At 43.2% G+C, this 17,830-nt stretch overlaps 1 protein-coding gene across 2 annotated transcripts in view; it reads right to left on the bottom strand.

Annotated features, from left to right (window-relative positions):
- The window catches only part of Vps13B (vacuolar protein sorting 13B), a 418,333-nt gene that overhangs the window by 255,495 nt on the left and 145,008 nt on the right, over positions 1-17,830 (bottom strand). The window lies entirely within an intron of this gene.

Here is a 17,830-nt window from a genome sequence, read left to right as displayed (position 1 = left end):
ATATTTTTTTACATTTTCTTTTTTTCTTTTTGATGATTACGTAATTTTAATCACTTTCACTCTCTACACTTAAAATTGACTGAATTTCTTTCGCTTCACTCTTTTCCGTTTTCTTTGTTTCACTTTCTTCCGCTTCACTCTTTGCCGTTTTCTTCGAATCACTTACATCCTCTTCATCACAAGTTCGCTTCGCAGTTTTTTTAAAGAAATTATCGATAGATAACTGCTTGGTACGGCTTTTCAGAATGTTTCGAAAGTGAGTTAGGCAAACATCATCGAACTGCAAAACTACACGACAAACCTGCAATTTCTTTGGATGGTATTTGTCGATGAAGTCGACCACGTCTTGATATTTTCCTAACACCTCTTTTATATGCGCCGAACCTAACACATGTTCTACCTCCTCGCTCCCTTCCTCGTCATCACTCATGTGCTCCGACATAGCATGGAGTTCCTTGAGCTCATCCGTGGTAAGTTCGTCGTGATGTTCGGCGACGAGTTCCGTAACGTCATCTGCGTCGACCTCCAGACCCATGGACTAGCCAAGGGAGACGATTTCCTCTACGGCTTCCGCTACACCCACCACGGGATCAGGTTCGGGGTCAAAACCCTCGAAATCTCGGGGAGAAACTACATCAGGCCACAGCTTCTTCCAGGCAGAATTGAGGGTCCGTCGAGTTAATCCCACCCAAGCCTGATCTAAGATCTTCAAGCAGTGCACGATGTTGAAGTGGCCCCTCCAAAATTCACGCAAAGTTAAGTTGGTGCTTTGCGTGACATTAAAGCACTGCTTAAATAAGCGCTTGGTGTACAGCTTCTTAAAATTAGAGATGACTTGCTGGTCCATGGGCTGGAGGATAGAGGTGGTATTCAGTGGAAGATACAGCACCTTTATGAACTTGAATTCATCGAAGATATTATCTTCAAGTCCGGGGGGGTGAGCGGGTGCATTGTCAAGGCATAGCAGGCACTTTAAAGGCAATTTCTGTTCATGAAGATACTTCTCCACAAAAGGGCCGAAAACTTGGTTAACCCATTGCACAAAGAATTGCCTAGTGACCCAGGCCTTCGAGTTGGATCGCCAGAAAACATGAAGCTGATCCTTATCGACGTTGTGTGCTTTAAAGGCCCTAGGGTTCTCTGAATGGTAAACCAGTAAGGGCTTGACTTTAAAGTCCCCGCTAGCGTTGGCACATAGGGCAAGAGTCAACCGATCCTTCATTGGCTTATGCCCAGGTAATTTCTTCTCTTCGGCAGTGATGTAGGTTCGATTCGGCATCTTCTTCCAAAACAGCCCGGTTTCATCACAATTAAACACCTGCTGCTCTACGTAGCCTTCTTCTTGCACGATCTTTTCGAAGTTCTTGACAAAGTCAGCTGCAGCCTTTGTGTCCGCACTAGCAGCCTCTCCATGGCGAACAACTGAATGAATCCCGGACCGTTTCTTAAATTTCTCGAACCAGCCAGCCACGAGATGCCTTGAAATCATCTGAGGAAGGCTCAGTTGAACTCTCCCCAGCATCACCCCCAGAGCTCTCCTCCTTCAAGTCCGTAAAGATGGCGTGCGCCTTCTCGCATATGACGGTCTCGGTGATGGTGTCGCCAACGATCTCTCTATCCTTAATCCACACTAGTAGAAGTCGTTCCATCTCTTCTATGATAGGGGTACGGCGTTTGGAAATTATGGTGATCCCCTTAGAAGGTTTCACTGCTTTAAAAGCTTCCTTCTGTTTAAGGATTGTCGAGATCGTCGACATATTACGGCCATACTGTTTAGCAAGTTCACTCACGCGGATGCCACGCTCATGTTTTTCAATAATTTCCTGCTTAATTTCTAAAGAGAGCATATCCTTCTTCCTTTTCTCACCACTACCACTACCACTGGCAAAACTAAGCCTTTTAGGACCCATACTTTACGTAAATTACCGTTAAAGGATGCACGTAAAAAATCACAATTAAAACAGAGTTAATAGCAGAACGCACAGTGCACAACCGCAAGAAGCCGACGAGAACAGAGGACTGACCCGAGCCCCGCTAATTGAGCGTCCCTCCGAGGTCGATGTGCTGCCTTCTATCGGCGGAAATAAAAAACACTTCAGGCGCTATAAGCACCGACTACGCGTACGAGTATTGTCTACTTCGGGTGTCGAAAAAAACATTCGGGTGTAGTCAGAACGTGTTCGAATTGTACTTCGCGTGACGAAAAATTCGGATACAACCGGCACGACGAAAACTGCTTACTTCGTGTGTCGAAATAAAATTCGGGTGTAGAGTCAAAAATTTGCTCGAATTTTACTTCGGATGTTGGAAAATTCGGATGTAGATACGTTCGGATGTAGAAGTTCCAGTGTATATATCATACAGTAGTTATTTTCCAACATACCTTGTGTTTCCTTGCAGAGTCTATTGGTGAGACCAATCATATATTGGAAGAAAAGATTTCCTTCATTAAACTGATAGTTAATCAGTTAACAACTTACCCCACAATATTAAAGAACTTAAGAAGGGTCGGTGTAAATATACACTTATCTCTCCCGAGGGATTAGAACCCTTCTCGTGGAGTTTGCCTGGATAGGGAAAATCTATAGCTTTAATTTTGGGGGAGGTCATAGCAATTGGCTGGACAGGAAACACAAGTATGGGTCTTTCCTATTTCCTTTCTAGCTTAACTATCCTAAGCTATACTGTTTAAAATATTAATATTAATATTTTGGCATAAAATTGTTTATCATGTGAGATAAACAACCACATGCTAATTTAATTTTCCTTTCTTTACAAGAGAATCAAATGAAGAGCGATGCGATTTTCTGCAACCACAGGAGTAAGGACTTCTGTAACTTACCCCACAATATTAAATAGTTTTAGAAGGGTCAGTGATAGTACACTTTTTCTATCCCTAGAGGTTAGAACCCTTCTCTTTTGAGTTTGCCCTGATCAGGAAACACTATAATCTTAATATTAGGGGGGAGGTTACAGTAATTGGCCGGAAAGGATACACAAGTATGTGTCTTTCCTAATTTCTTTCTAGCTTACTATCCTAAGCTATGATGGTTCAAATATTAATATTTTGCATAATCTGTTTATCATGTAAGATAAACAATCGCATACTCATTTAATTTTCCTTTCTTTACAGGAGGAACCCCAGATGAAATGCGATGTGATCTTCTGTAACCATAGGACTGGAAACTTTTACGGTCACAAAGCGTGCAGGTCTCATGCCCCCTGCACCATCATTACCGAAACCCTGCAATACTGGGACCCCCAAGTCTGCCATATCTGCCGGACCTTTGTGACCGAAGGTTTCGACGACCCCAAGTCAACGGAGTCGAGGGATGCAGCACGAGAAAAGCTGCGCAAGTGGGTAAGAGCGTTCCAGAAGAACTCTTCGGGACCATACCTACCTAATGATAGGATGCGTAGCTTGCTGTTCCTGAAAGCGGGTAGTGAAATTGTTGTGCCCCAAGCATAACCCGGACCTCCCTGCATCCAGATTGCCATCGAGACGGATGTCAGTGAGGCGTTGCAAAGCATGGACATCCACCAGGAGGAAAGGATGTCGGAAGTGTCTACGGACACTGAAATGGATCTACTAAAAAATTATCCCGAGGAGGAGTCTACTCTACCTCCGGAAGAAGAGATGATGTCGAGTCAGAGTTCCTTCCGTCTGTGCCGGCACCGGAGCCGTTACCCTCATCTTCAGCTTCTACCCCTCCCTTGGACAACATGAGCCAGACACTGGCCTATCTTACGGCCTTAATGGAGAACATTCGCAAGCAAGGCGAAGCAAGGCAAGCGAGATTTGAGAGAGAGCTGTGTGAAGCTCCCCTTACCGCCGCCCGAGGGTCATACAAGCGACCCAGAGTCCAAGACCTCCCAACCTGCTCCAAAACCAATCCCTGGAGGTATGCGGAGTTTATGCCGATTACTAACGGCAAACTCTACATCTCGGAGAAGATGGGAGCCGTCCCCTTAGATGACATCCAGTTTTGGTCAAGCTCTAACGCTTACCCTGATTGCTTCATTCGACTTAAGCATGAACCAACGCCAAAAGAGGAGATGGAACCGAAGGAGGCCATGGTTTTCGACCATGATAAGGCACAGGCTCTCTTGTCGAGTAGCCCGAGAAAGGCGGGCTATTCGAATTCGAAAGTGTCCGCCTTGAGCAAGAAACACCCTACCTTTCTTGCTCCTGCTTCAATAGCCTTCCCCTTTACGTCGAAGACATTAAAACTGTTGCCAAGGCAGTGGAGGCAGGCAAACCATGCCCTGCACTAGAGGAGTGCAGGCCTTTGTCATTAGCCCTGCCCATGGAAGAGAAGGAATGGAAGGAAGTCCACCTAACCTTCTCAGTAGGAAAACTGGACGCAGACATCGCTGGAAGACAATTAAGCAAGAATCTCCCTAAACTTTCTTCTCTTGCGCAAGGAACAAGAGACGAAGGAGAGACTTCTGCATCCTTATCCCTACAAAACTGCATAGAGATGTGTGCAGGCCAAAGAAGTACCCCAGACATGCTCATGGTCCGGGCCAAAATGCATATGGCCACCCTAGTAAAGGACCTGTATGCTTTCATGAAGGCTAGGAGAGCCTGTAGGGAGTTCGTGTTCACTTCTGCAACAGTGAAACGTGAACCCAGGAAGCTGATATCTTCTAACATCTGGGGTAAAGACCTCTTCCCAAATGTAGTCAAAGAGGTAGTTGAGAAAGCCACCACGGAGAATAGGAACCTTCTCCAGAAGTGGGGCATCTCTTCAAAGAGGAAGTCTTCCCCGGATGCGGGTCCCCAACCTAAAAGGAAGACGAAGAAGCCTAAACTTCCCCATCGGCCTGCTCAACAGCATCCCACAGTCACCATGACTGCGGTGCCCCAAATGGTGGCCCAAACACAGACCACCTTCTAAGTGGTGCCTCAACAGCTGGTTGCCCAGTCACCAGAATTCAACCACGGGTTTGAGAGGCAGACCACTACCTTTCGGTTGAAATGTAAAGGATCCAGATGGGGCTCCTCTAGACATCCCTCAAGAGGTAGGGGAGGACGCGGTCGAGGAGGTAAATCCTCCGGACAATCGAAGCAAGGAGATGCTTCCGGTAGGAGGGAGGCTGCAACATTTTCGGGATCGTTGGACCTTCGATCCTTGGGCCCACGGCCTAGTCAAGATTGGACTAGGATGGAAACGGAACAAGTCTCCACCATCATTTCGTCAATTCTTCCAACACTCCACCCCCTCATTAGAAGAATATACCTTAGAGCTCTTGAGCATGCAGGTTATAAGGAAACCAAAGTCTATCAAATTCCAGGGAAGGCTGTTTTGTGTTACTAAGGACTCCGTCAAACTCAGAGTCATTCTGGACTTGTCGCCACTCAACAAATTTATAGAAAACAGCAAGTTCAGGTTGTTATTCCTTCAGCACATAAGGAACCTGTTACCAAAAATGGGCGTTCACAGTCTCGATAGACCTGGCAGATGCCTATTGGCACCTTCTAGTCAGTCGCCCCCTCTCCTCCTACTTAGGATTCAAGTTACAGAAGATAAAGTATGTTCTCAGAGCCATACCCTTCGAACTAAACATGGCCCCAAGGATCTTCATGGAACTTGCAGACGCAGTCGTGCAACAACTACGCCTAGGTGTTCAGGTAGTAGTGTACCTGGACGACTGGCTGGTGTGGGCAGCATCTGAAACGGCTTGTCTGCAAGCATACAAAGAAGTGATCCAGTTCCTGGAACATCCGGGATGCAAAATCAACTTCAAGAAGTCTCGACTCTCTCCAGATCAAGGGTTTCAATGGCTGGAAATCCATTGGAACCTGAGGTCACACCGTCTCTCCATTCCCTCAGGGAAAAGGAAGGAGATTGCAGGGTCTGTCAAGAGACTACTGAAATCCGACAGGACCTCAAGACGCCAAGAGGAAAGAGTACTGGGCTCTCTCCAGTTCGCAGCAGTAACAGACCCAGTGCTAAAAGCACAGCTGAAAGATGCATCAGGAGTCTGGAGAAGATACGCATCAAACGCTCAAAGAGATCTAAAATGACCGATACCAGCCTTACTACGATCACTTCTCAACCCTTGGTCGAAGGCCAAGAGCCTAACGAGAACCATTGAAGGAAAGACCAAGGGACTTGGTCATCTCTGTTCAAGGCATTTCACATCAACATTTTGGAGGACATGGCAGTCCTTTTGACGTTGGGAAAACTCTCCCCACGCAGATCAGTCCACATCAGGCTGATCTTGGACAGCGAAGTGATAGTGAGATGTCTGAACCGACAAGGCTCGAGATCGTCCCATATCAACCATGTGATATTAGCCATCCTTTGTCTAGAGAGATGGCACTTATCAGGAGTTCACTTACAAAGGTTCCACAATGTGACAGCGGACGCTCTATCCAGGCTCAAGCCGATAGAGTCAGAATGGTCCCTAGACGCAGACTCATTCTCCTCCATCTTGGAACAAGTCCCGGAACTGCAGATAGACCTCCCTGCAATGAGCGACAACAAGAAACTACCTCGATATGTAGCCCCATACGAGGACCCTCTAGAGGAGACAACGGACGCCATGTCCCTCGGTTGGAACAAATGGACCAGGATTATCCAGTTCCTTCAATCTAATCTCCTGCTGAAGGTCCTCAACAAGCTGAGATCATTCCAGGGAACGGCAGCTCTAATGGCCCCCAAGTGGCCCAAGAGCAACTGGTTCCCTCTAGAGATGGAACTGAGGCTGAGGCCGGTCCCTTTACCGAACCCAGCACTATCTCAACGGGTTCAGATGTCAACTGTCTTCGCTTCATCACAGAGAACCCAAAACCTTCATCTCATGATTTTCTCGCCTTAGCAGTTAAGAAAAGATTCAGAATCTCAAAAGGCAGTATAGACTTCTTAGAAGAATACAAATCTAAGTCAACTAGAAGACAATATGAATCGTCTTGTAAAAAGTGGGTTGCTTTCGTTAAAGCAAAAGGACCGAAAAAAATTTCATTAGACTTCTGTCTGTCCTTCTTTATCCACCTTCATGAACACGGTCTGGCCGCCAACACGATAACTACGCGCAAGTCAGCCCTGACTAGACCTCTTCTATACGCCTTTCAAGTGGACCTGACAAACGAAATCTTTAACAAGATCCCAAAGGCATGCGCTACACTTAGGCCTGCAGCTCCTCCGAAGCCCATTTCATGGCCCTTGGACAAGGTCCTGCATTATGCTTCATCTGTGAACAATGAAGATTGTTCTCTCAAGGATCTAACCCAAAAGGTTATTTTCCTGTTTGCTATAGCCTCAGGGGCTACAGTTCGTGAAATAGTAGCCCTATCAAGAAATGAGGGCCACATTCAGTTCACAGAAGTGAGAGAACTGAATCTCTTTCCTGATCCAACCTTTCTCGCCAAGAAAGAGCTACCCACTAAAAGATGGGGTCCCTGGAGAATCTGCCCTCTGAAGGAAGATGTCTCTCTGTGTCCAGTATTGTGTCTAAAGGTCTATCTTTGAAGAACTTCACTCTTCAGGGGAGGATAGCTCTTCAAAGGAGAAACTTCAGGATCAAACTTATCGCTAAAACAACCGAGGGCGAAGCTCACCTACTTCATTGGCAGAGCGGATCCTGATGGTACACCCAGAAGTCATGATCCGAAAAAAATTGCTTCATCACTGAACTTTTTTCAGCATATGGACTTTGAGCGTCTTCGCTCATATACTGGATGGAAGTCATCCAGTGTGTTCTACAAACACTGCAAAGCAAGTGCATGAAGTGAAGCATTACGTGGTGGCGGCAGGTAGTGTATTAAAAGCTGTCGTCTAGTGCTGCGATGAACAGTGAATTGATTGGGACTATCAATTAGGGTGAAAAGGTATTGACACTTCCAGTGCAATACCTTTTAAGTGGGTGTCACCATGGTGACACTAAAACTGTTCGAAATCCTAGGTGTGGAATTACAGTGAACCCTCGTTTATCGCGGTAGATAGGTTCCAGACGCGGGCGCGATAGGTGAAAATACGCGAAGTAGTGACATCATATTTACCTATTTATTTAACATGTATATTCGGACTTTTAAAACCTTCCCTTGTACGTAGTACTGTTAACAAACCACCCTTTAATGTACAGAACACTTAATGCATGTACTACAGCACCCTAAACTAAAACAGGCACAAATATTAAAGGCGATTTTATATCATGCGTTTCCTAAACACCTAAAAAGCACGATAAAAAATGGCAACCAATGTTTTGTTTACGTTCATCTCTGATCATAATGAAGAAACAAACTCATTTAGTGTACACATATATGTATAGGTTAGTTTTTGCATCGATTATATTGATTATACAGTACTGTATATTGATTTTTTTATTACCAATGTTTTAGTTTACGTATTTTTCTTAGGACTTCCAAATGAAATCTTTTTCTTTATGACGCCGCCTGAAACGACGGCGTGTACGCTCAGTAAACAACCACGCTCAGAACAAACAAGGCATTTAACGCGCATGATGATAGTGATAAATAATGATACAGTACATACAGTATTTACAGTAAAAGCATTTACAAAATATGTTACCTTACAAATATAAATTATACAGTACTTGTACGTAGCAAAGCAGGAAAACAATTTACGAGAGAGAGAGAGAGAGAGAGAGAGAGAGAGAGAGAGAGAGAGAGAGAGAGAGAGAGAGAGAGAGAGAGAGAGAGAGAGAGAGAGAGATAGAGAGAGAGAGAGAGATTGTTTTACGTACGTAAATGTAAATTTTAAACAAAAAAAATATGATAGGTTACAACATGTAGACTTTTAAAACCTTCCCTTTAACTTAATGCATACAGTACGTACATTACTAAACTAAAAACCGGCAGTAAGAATATTAAAGTAAAAAATAAAGATTGTTACTGTACTCACCACGAAAGAAGTTGAAGAAAAACTTGAATGGTGATGGCGATGAATTTGCTGCACAGTAGAAATGATGATGATGAAGCTGATGATGTGTTCTACTGTGCAGTCAATGATAGTATTTTACGTCTCTTCAGACGGAGGTGTCTTTTCCTGGGACACCTCTTCAACTTCTTCCTGGGAAACTTCTTCAATTTCTTCCGAAGGCGTACTAGCAGGAGGAACTGGCTCTTTTTTGCGAGGCTGGAAGAACATTGTGATCGGAAGTTGTTGCCGCTGCTTCTTTTTTCGATCCAAGAGCATCCTGTAGGGAGTCATGATGTCATCGACCTTGTTGGAGAATTGCATCGAGCGAACCATATCCTCGTCCCACTCTTGTAACATTTCTTTCGCCTCCTTGATATGGTTGCAGAACTTGGCAAGCCGTTCTAATGTTAAGCCCGTTTCTTCGACATTTTCTTGGGTCTCTTCCTGGGTATCACTCTCTTCCTCACTTGCCGATTTCGTCAGGTCTTCGAGGTCTGCGTCAGTTAGGGGCTGGGAATGGCAGTCCAACAACTCGTCGACGTCTTCAGTCGTCATGTCGCCAAACCCGTCACCTCCAATTATGGCAGCCAACTGCACAGATTTCCGTATTGCAGAGTGTTGGATTTCCGACGGAGTAAATCCCTTGTCGTCGTAAACAATATCGGGCCACAGCTTCTTCCAGCTCGCATTCACGGTTGCAGGTTTCATCTCTTGAAGTGCCTTCTGAATATTCTGCAGGCACGTGGCTATGGTGTACTGCCGCCAGTACGCCTTCAAGTTGAAATCTTCATCCTCGTCATCTTGGGCAGCATCCACACACGCAACGAGGTCCGCCAAGGTATTCTTCGTGTAGAGGGCCTTGAACGCCCTGATAACCCCCTGGTCCATCGGTTGAATTAATGACGTGGTGTTGGGTGGCAGGAACTCAACCTGAACGCCCTCACGCGACAGGTCAGTTGCGTGTCCACCAGCGTTATCCATAAGGAGAAGGATCTTAAATGGCAAGCCCTTCTCTAAGAGATATTCATGGACTTGCGGGATGAAACATTGGTGGAACCAGTTGGAGGTCAGCATCTTCGTAATCCATGCTTTTTGATTATGCATCCAGTACACGGGAAGGAGATTCTTATTTTTATTTTTCAAAGCGCGAGGATTTTTCGACTTATAAATAAGCCCCGGCTTTAACAAAAATCCAGCAGCATTGCCACACATCACGAGGGTAACGCGATCCTTGAATGCCTTAAAGCCAGAGGCTTTGGCTTCCTCTTTGAACAGGAAAGTTCGCGACGGCATTCTCTTCCAAAACAAGCCAGTCTCATCCATATTAAAGACTTGTTCCGGCTTGTATCCACCTTCGGCGATAATATTCTTGAACGTCTGGTTCACGTAAGTTTCAGCAGCGGCAGTGTCAGCGGAAGCAGACTCCCCATGCAGGGAAACGCTTTTCAGGGCGAAGCGTTTCTGAAACTTCGCGAACCATCCTTTGCTTGCGGAAAAACGTTTCTGAGGCTGGGAATCGGTGGATGTCCCTGGTTGAGGATCATCTGCATCATCATCATCTTCAGCATGGTTGCCGTCGTCGTCTTTAGGTTCCTTTGCAGCAAAATTCTCATATAAACTCAAAGCCTTTGTTTGGATGGTGTTCGTATCCAAGGCTATGTTCTTCTTCCGGCAGTCGGCAATCCACACAGCTAAAGCACCTTCCATGCGTACGATCGTTTTATTACGCGTTGTAACGACTCGCTTCGCTGATCTGCTAAAGGTGATTGCAGCCGTCTTTCTAATGTTCGCCTCGTCCTTTTTGATATAGCGAACGGTGGATTCGTTGATGCCAAAATGGCGGCCGGCGGCCGCGTAACTTCTACCATCTTTTAACATGTCGAGAAGCGTAACCTTCTCAGCTATCGTCATCATCCTTCGGTGGCGTTTAGGCTCACTACCAGCCTTACTAGAAGCAGAACGCTTGGGAGGCATTGTACAGTAGGATTTAACAGAAAGTTCAACAAAAAGTTCAACTTAAAACAGTCGCACACAGCACAGATTAAACTTCACAAACTTAAGAACGTCTACTCAGCGATACGCGGAAAGAGAAAGTGAACGATCCAGCCCCGCGAGAACTTTGATGCTGCGGGTAGAAGATGCGGGCAAAACACCAATCACAGGCTAGATAACAAAACTTGAGTTCTGATTCGTCATCTATCAGCGCTTGAACCAATCACAACCCGTCTTACAGTACTATGATGCGTTGGTTACTCATAGAAGATGCCCCGTGCATACTGAACGTACGTAGATTAAGTACAATACCGTAATAATAATAAATAATGATAATAATACTGTACAGTAATAATAATAATAATAATGATAATAATAATAACAATAATAATTTTATTAACAACAACAACAATAATAATAATAATAACAATAATAATTTTATTAACAACAACAACAATAATAATAATAATAACAATAATAATAAAAATTTACGTACGCTATTTTACGCCTCTCTCTCTCTCTCTCTCTCTCTCTCTCTCTCTCTCTCTCTCTCTCTCTCTCTCTCTCTCTCTCTCTCTCGTACGCTTATTCGAAATGTGATTTTTGCAACAAAGAATATTATTGGATGCAGTACTGTACTACGTACGTATACATACAAAAGATTCATGGAAAAGAAGCACATCCATTACAGTACACACCATTCTAATATGGTATGACTGCATCTGATTTGCGTTTCATGTTCGATTTAATTTTACTACGTACTGAATTATCGTATGATCACATTCTCTTTTCGTGTTTTATTTCTTTCTGTGCTGAATTATATATCATATGTAATGCAATGAACAATCAGTAAGAGCAGATATTACTAATTACAGTATTAATGGAATTACAGGTAACAAAATATCGTATTTGGTTGTCTTCAGATTTCGCGGTATTTTCGAATTTTCCGGAAAATCCGCGATATGTATATATATATGGGTTATGGGAAAACCCCGCGAAGTGGTGAATCCGCGATTGTCGAACCGCGAAGTAGCGAGGGTTCACTGTATACAGATAACACTTGTGCCGTGTGTACATAGTACACAAGTGTTGAGAGTATACAACAATTACAGAAAATTATATTAGAAAATTTTATCAAAATTTTCAAATTTCAGAGTGGCACTCATCCTTTCTTCCCTTTCAGGGAGGAAAATCTTTTCTGTATACGTTGTACGTATAATTCCCTTAACACATTACACTCGTTATTTCATTTGGTCATTTATTCAAAATAAATGTCTATTAGAGTGTAATTGCATCTTATTTCACCCTGTAATTAGCACAATAAATATGCCAGAGTTCTCTTACTTATTTAACTAAGTAGACATCATATTATTGTATGCTTACAAATAATGGATATACTGTAGTTGATACTTAGTTGTTCCGACAACATATACAAACCGTGAGACTTTTGTATATCTAGTTGATACTTATGTTTGTTCATACAATATATGCAAACCTTGAGACCCGTTTTCTACCATCTAGTATGACTCTTCCCTGCAGGGGGCAGAAACCCCTAACATTGTACATGATTATTGGTAATGACGTATAACGGTAACGTCATATGTCTCAAAGGTCCAAATGACCATAGAAAAATCTGTCCCAAGGTTAAGGCACCTATAAAAATCCACAGATACAGTACTTTCTAGTAACTCTCTGGTAAACTTCCATCAGGACGACATGGCTTGAGCCCAAAAGACGGATTTTGAAGCGAAGCGAAAAATCTATTTTTGGGTGAGATAGCCATGTCGTCCTGATGAACCCGCCCTCCTTCTCCATAGAAAAGGCATAAGGCATGATCCCTCCCAAAACTACTACATCTGTCGCACCATTCTCAATGCTACAAGGAATGAGCGCCATCTTGGATACTCGTAATAGTACGGGAGGAAGGGTAACCTTGATAACGGCTCCCCTTCTGTTTTTGCCACTTCCCCCTCGAAACGAAAATGCTATTCGGGGTTAAGACTGCTATGTGTCGTATCAAGATATACTCCCCTGATATTATGCGATATCCTTAGGAGAAATTTTAAGGATATTCGCGCCAGGAGTTAGAATTCTGGCGACCTAAAGGTCAATTTTCTGGGAATATCACTATAGCCAAATATCCCTTAGAAAGCTACCAATAGGAACCTTCCATCAGGACGACATGGCTATCTCACCCAAAAATAGATTTTTCGCTTCGCTTCAAAATCTGTTTTGTTATACAGAACAGTAAGGGGATGATGACGACTTAGTAAACTTTACCTTAGCACAATACTGTGTCCAGTACATAGTGTACATGTGTGCAAATGTACTGTACACTGTACATATGATATTAACTGTTGTAGAAACCAAATTAAAACAATATTAGGCAGTAAATACTGTGTTAATCATCAGCTCGGGCACCCGCTTGTGGCAAGGGGCAGTGACTTTTTAGGTTAGGAGTTAGCCCACCCTAAATATAGGATTTATTCGCGAAAATTTGCTTATCGCACCTGTGTCTGTAACCTAATTATTGTGAAAAACGAGGCTTGACTGTAACTATAGCATTGTGAACATTAAAAATGTTCATGATTATATAACTAACGAAGGAATGAGATCTCTCGAATCTTTGTTTGCTATTGTTTGTATATGTAAACAAGAGCTGATTCCATCCACTAGTAAATAGGGGATTAGAAAAATAACCTTGAAGGGTAATGTCTTGCAAGACCATTGTTCTATGAGGGCATGACAGTGAGTAGGATCGGAGACCAAACCCACATAAGAGTTCTGATGCATTCTTTAACCTGTAGATAGAAGTCCAAGATTATAACCCTGAAAGATTATGTTTCCCAAGTCTTGTTTCCAAATCACGATGGAATGTAGCGGAGGCAAGCAGTCATAAAGCCTTCTTATATGTACCAATCGTTGGAAGGACTATGTCATACGAGACTCGTTGTACCCTGGTGGCCTGATGGTGGCATGCGGTGGCTGCAAGCAGTCAGCAGGCATCCTCAATTGCTGCAATAACCCTTAAGGGTTTCGTCTGACAAGGCTCCATGTACCATTATATGTTTCTATCATGTCATTCAATTACCATTTATTACAAAGGTGTCAACTTGTAGAGTAGCTTTATACCAAATCAAGTTACCTAAATGGTTAAAGACAGGGAGAAGAGGAGACAACTGATCCCCAACATCCCAAGTAGTAGTAGTAGTAGTAGTGAGAACTATTATGTATGGATCCCTGGTCTGGGCACTACCAAAATATATTGTACGATTATGACTCCCGAAGTCTGGGCATTAAAAAATATGCTATACTATGGCTCGTGACTGGGAACCAAGCATACAATATTACATACACTACGACTGGCAAGTTAATTAACCTCTCGGATTTCCAAATTACCTTGTTTGCTTTTTACATTGAAACTGTTACACTTTAAATATTAATACACGAATTCTGAGACCGTTAAATAACTCCCAGACAGCAATATATAAAACACTGAATATCCAAAGGTCTCTTAAGCACACTTAAAACTAAACTGGGTAATTACTTTCAAGTATTATTACACTTATCTAACTCTCACAGTGGTTCTTAACAGGAATCGAGCAGAACCTGGTCTTAAATAGTGATGATTGGAATAATACACTTGCTACAAAAATACATCTATTCTATATAAATGACAACACTTTGAAAAGAATAACAAAAATAAGTCACTGGAAAAATTAGGTCTGAACAAAACTTAGCATACATACATATACCAAGGCACTTCCCCAATTTTGGGGGTAGTCGACATCAAACAAATGAAAAAAAGGGGGCCTTTCCTCTCTACGTTCCTCCCAGCCTGACAAGAGACTCAACTGAGTTCAGCTGGTACTGCTAAACTTAGAATAAGACAAAAATGTTACAATTTGAAACTATAAAAGAACTTGACTTGAACTATTAAATCTGAATAAACCTTAACCTAAGAAAAGAAATAATGCAATGAAAATAATACAAATGCTTGAAATATTTCTGAAATAATACAATGTTTAAGTCTGACTATTAATGAAATAGATTAACCAGATCACTTTAAAAACCTATCCTGCCTACAGGGCCGTTTACTAAAAACGTTATACAATGCCAACACTCACCCTACTCACCCTAATACAATTAATTCAAAATCCCCTTTTAGTCTTGCATGACACACGATTTGCTTTGGGACACATAGTCACTTAGGAGAGGACACACTAAAATGCACTGAACACTTCCGATAATGCACTGGGTTATGTGTGGGAGACAGAGAGAGAGGAAGGAGGCTATCTTCTGGCTGCAATTCTAACTCGATCTCTATGTCTGTCTGTCTCTGACTCTCACCCAACCTTGGGTCCTTATATATCAAATTTTGCTAATTCCAGAAGTTTCCAGGATCAGGTTCTGGATTGTGCTTTGTGTCAAAGTTTCTAACTAGATAAAATTGTCAAGAGGCCAAATCAAGGGTTTTAGGCAACTCTAACACACCTCAACGCACCCGCGAGACGACTTCCAGCTAGCTCCGCCCACCTATTGTCCCCCCCCAAAAAAAAAGATAACCACCTCTCACCGGCATTTCACGAACATTTGAAAACACGCGATAAAGAACATTCCAAAGCACATGTTCTGAAATTCTCTCTCAAACATGATGGAATACATCATAAAATATAAAAGAACATTACCTAAACCCTTATTCCTATCCCGCATGAATCCTTAAACACTTTCAAATAGACAACGTAAGACTTCATAGCAAACATACGTGAAATAAAAAGTTAATTCTTTACAAAAAATATGTAAATTACATACAGTACTTTAACTTGAATACAGAATATAATGAAATTCACGACGAAAGCCTTACGTAATTTACATAAAATACTTATATCTAAATGAGAGGGGCTCATTTTACAGGCTGGGCATCATCTCTTCAATGCGCAAATGAAAACCATATATGATATATAAATAAAATTACAGTATCAACAAACTAAGATATTTATTCTACAATAGGACCAGCTTCGTAAGAGAACGTTATAGCGTGTCGAACGTTCTACGAGGTTACAAGAATTGTCGTCGGCGAGAAGAGAAACTAGTAGATGGAAGAGCTCCTCGGCCCCTAAACACATTGGGAGATGGGGTTAAGAGCACTAGCACATGAGTTTGTCTTTCTCTTGTCAAGTTTCTCCGTCATATCTTCGAAGAGGAACAAAGAAGGTAATAACCCCGAAGGGATATAGCCTACGAGAGGTTTCTCCCTTGCAAGAGCTTCCCACCCATGAGGTACCGATTCCAAAGGATATGGCCTCATCAATGTCGGCAATAACTCTTGAGAGTTAAGGTATATGAGATTTGTTGATGGAAGCCGGAGACCGCAAGCAGTCCTGTGGCAGCTAACGAGACTCGTTTTGTTCCCTCAGGATACGAATGGAAGGCAGTCTTTCCCACAGGCGGGAGAGGCAACCAACACCTGTTGTCTCTATCAGTGAGACTCCCCGCAAGCGGGAAGACTGCTGTCCATCAAAGGTGGAGGGCAACTCTCCCTCGGAAGGCAAGTTGTCCAAAACCTGGAGGCAGACCTGGCAGTACTTTCTGTTTTCCATCAACGGGCTGAACTCAAGTTGTAGGTAGGCATCAAGTGCTGCTTATGACTATGATACTGCTTCAGAAGATACTGGGTCACCCTCCTACTCCAACACTAGGAGGAACAAGGGAGACCCCGACGATTGGCCAACGTTGGTAGTCGTCGTCCTGGAACCCTCAGGTCATGTGTAGTCTACTCATACATTGTCACTAGTGAAGGTCGAAGATCACTGCTCCGTGGGCCTAGAGAAGGGCATAGACAAATCTTAAACTCCACTCGTCGCCCCACGCAGGGGAGACTACTCAGAAGAAGGCTTAAACCATGAATGGGAAAGGCGTCCCCTGAGAGAAGCAGGAACATGCATTAGACTTTGCAACCAGCCGAGTCATCTCACACTGAGGGAATGCGCTGTTGTCAGCTCACTGAGAAACAAGACCAAGGTCGAGCTTCGGGTTGGCCACAACAAAGATATCCCATGGGAAGATCTAGCCTGCAAATGAGAAAGGTATCCCCTGAGAAGAGCAGAAACATGCTTAAGACTTTGCAATCCCTCTGCTGGCTGAGCTATTATTATTACAAGCTAAGCTACAACCCTAATTGGAAAAGCAGAATGCTATAAGCCCAAGGGCTCCAATAGGGAAAAATAGCCCAGTGAGGAAAGGAAATAAGGAAATAAATAAACTGCAGGAGAACTAATGAACAACTAAAATAAAATACTTTAAGAACAGTAACAACATTAGATTAAATCTTTCATATATAAACTATAAAAACTTGAAAAATACAAGAGGGAGAGAAATAAGTTAGAATAGTGCACCCAAGTGTACTCCCAAGCAACTGAACTCTACGTCAAGACAGTGGAAGGCCATGGTCGTCAGGAGCGGAGACCACTCAGGAGAGGACTTAACAAGTGAATGGGAAAGGTGTCCCTTGAGAGGAGCAGGAACATGCTTCAAACTTTGCACTCCCTCTGCCCGCTGAGCCATCTCAGAATAAAGGAGTGCGGCGTCATCAGCGCTGAGGAGCAAGACCGAGATTGATCTCAGAGTCGGCCCACAAGTGGCCTTCTTAAAGAAGGCAGTGAAGGTACATCAATGAAGAACGACTCCCCTAAGGAAGGGAGCAGAGAGACACTTTGCTAGGAAAAGCGGCAGAGTCCTCCCGTTCTAAGGGCTATCCAGCATCAAAGGGAAGACATTGAGAAGAACGAAGAAGTAAGAAGAGATTTCTTAGCTTCCAGGAAAATCCCGAAGGAGGCAAATCCCTCTTCAACTTCACCAACTCCTAACCAGCTACACTCACACCTGCAAAAATAAAACTAGAAGAACAAATTAGTCAGAGGCCAGTCAAAAAGGTTAAGCGGTAGAGGGAG

The sequence above is a fragment of the Palaemon carinicauda genome, chromosome 14 (genome assembly GCF_036898095.1).
Source record: "Palaemon carinicauda isolate YSFRI2023 chromosome 14, ASM3689809v2, whole genome shotgun sequence".
Lineage (NCBI taxonomy): Eukaryota > Metazoa > Arthropoda > Malacostraca > Decapoda > Palaemonidae > Palaemon > Palaemon carinicauda.
This window is presented reverse-complemented; position numbering and strand designations above follow the sequence as displayed.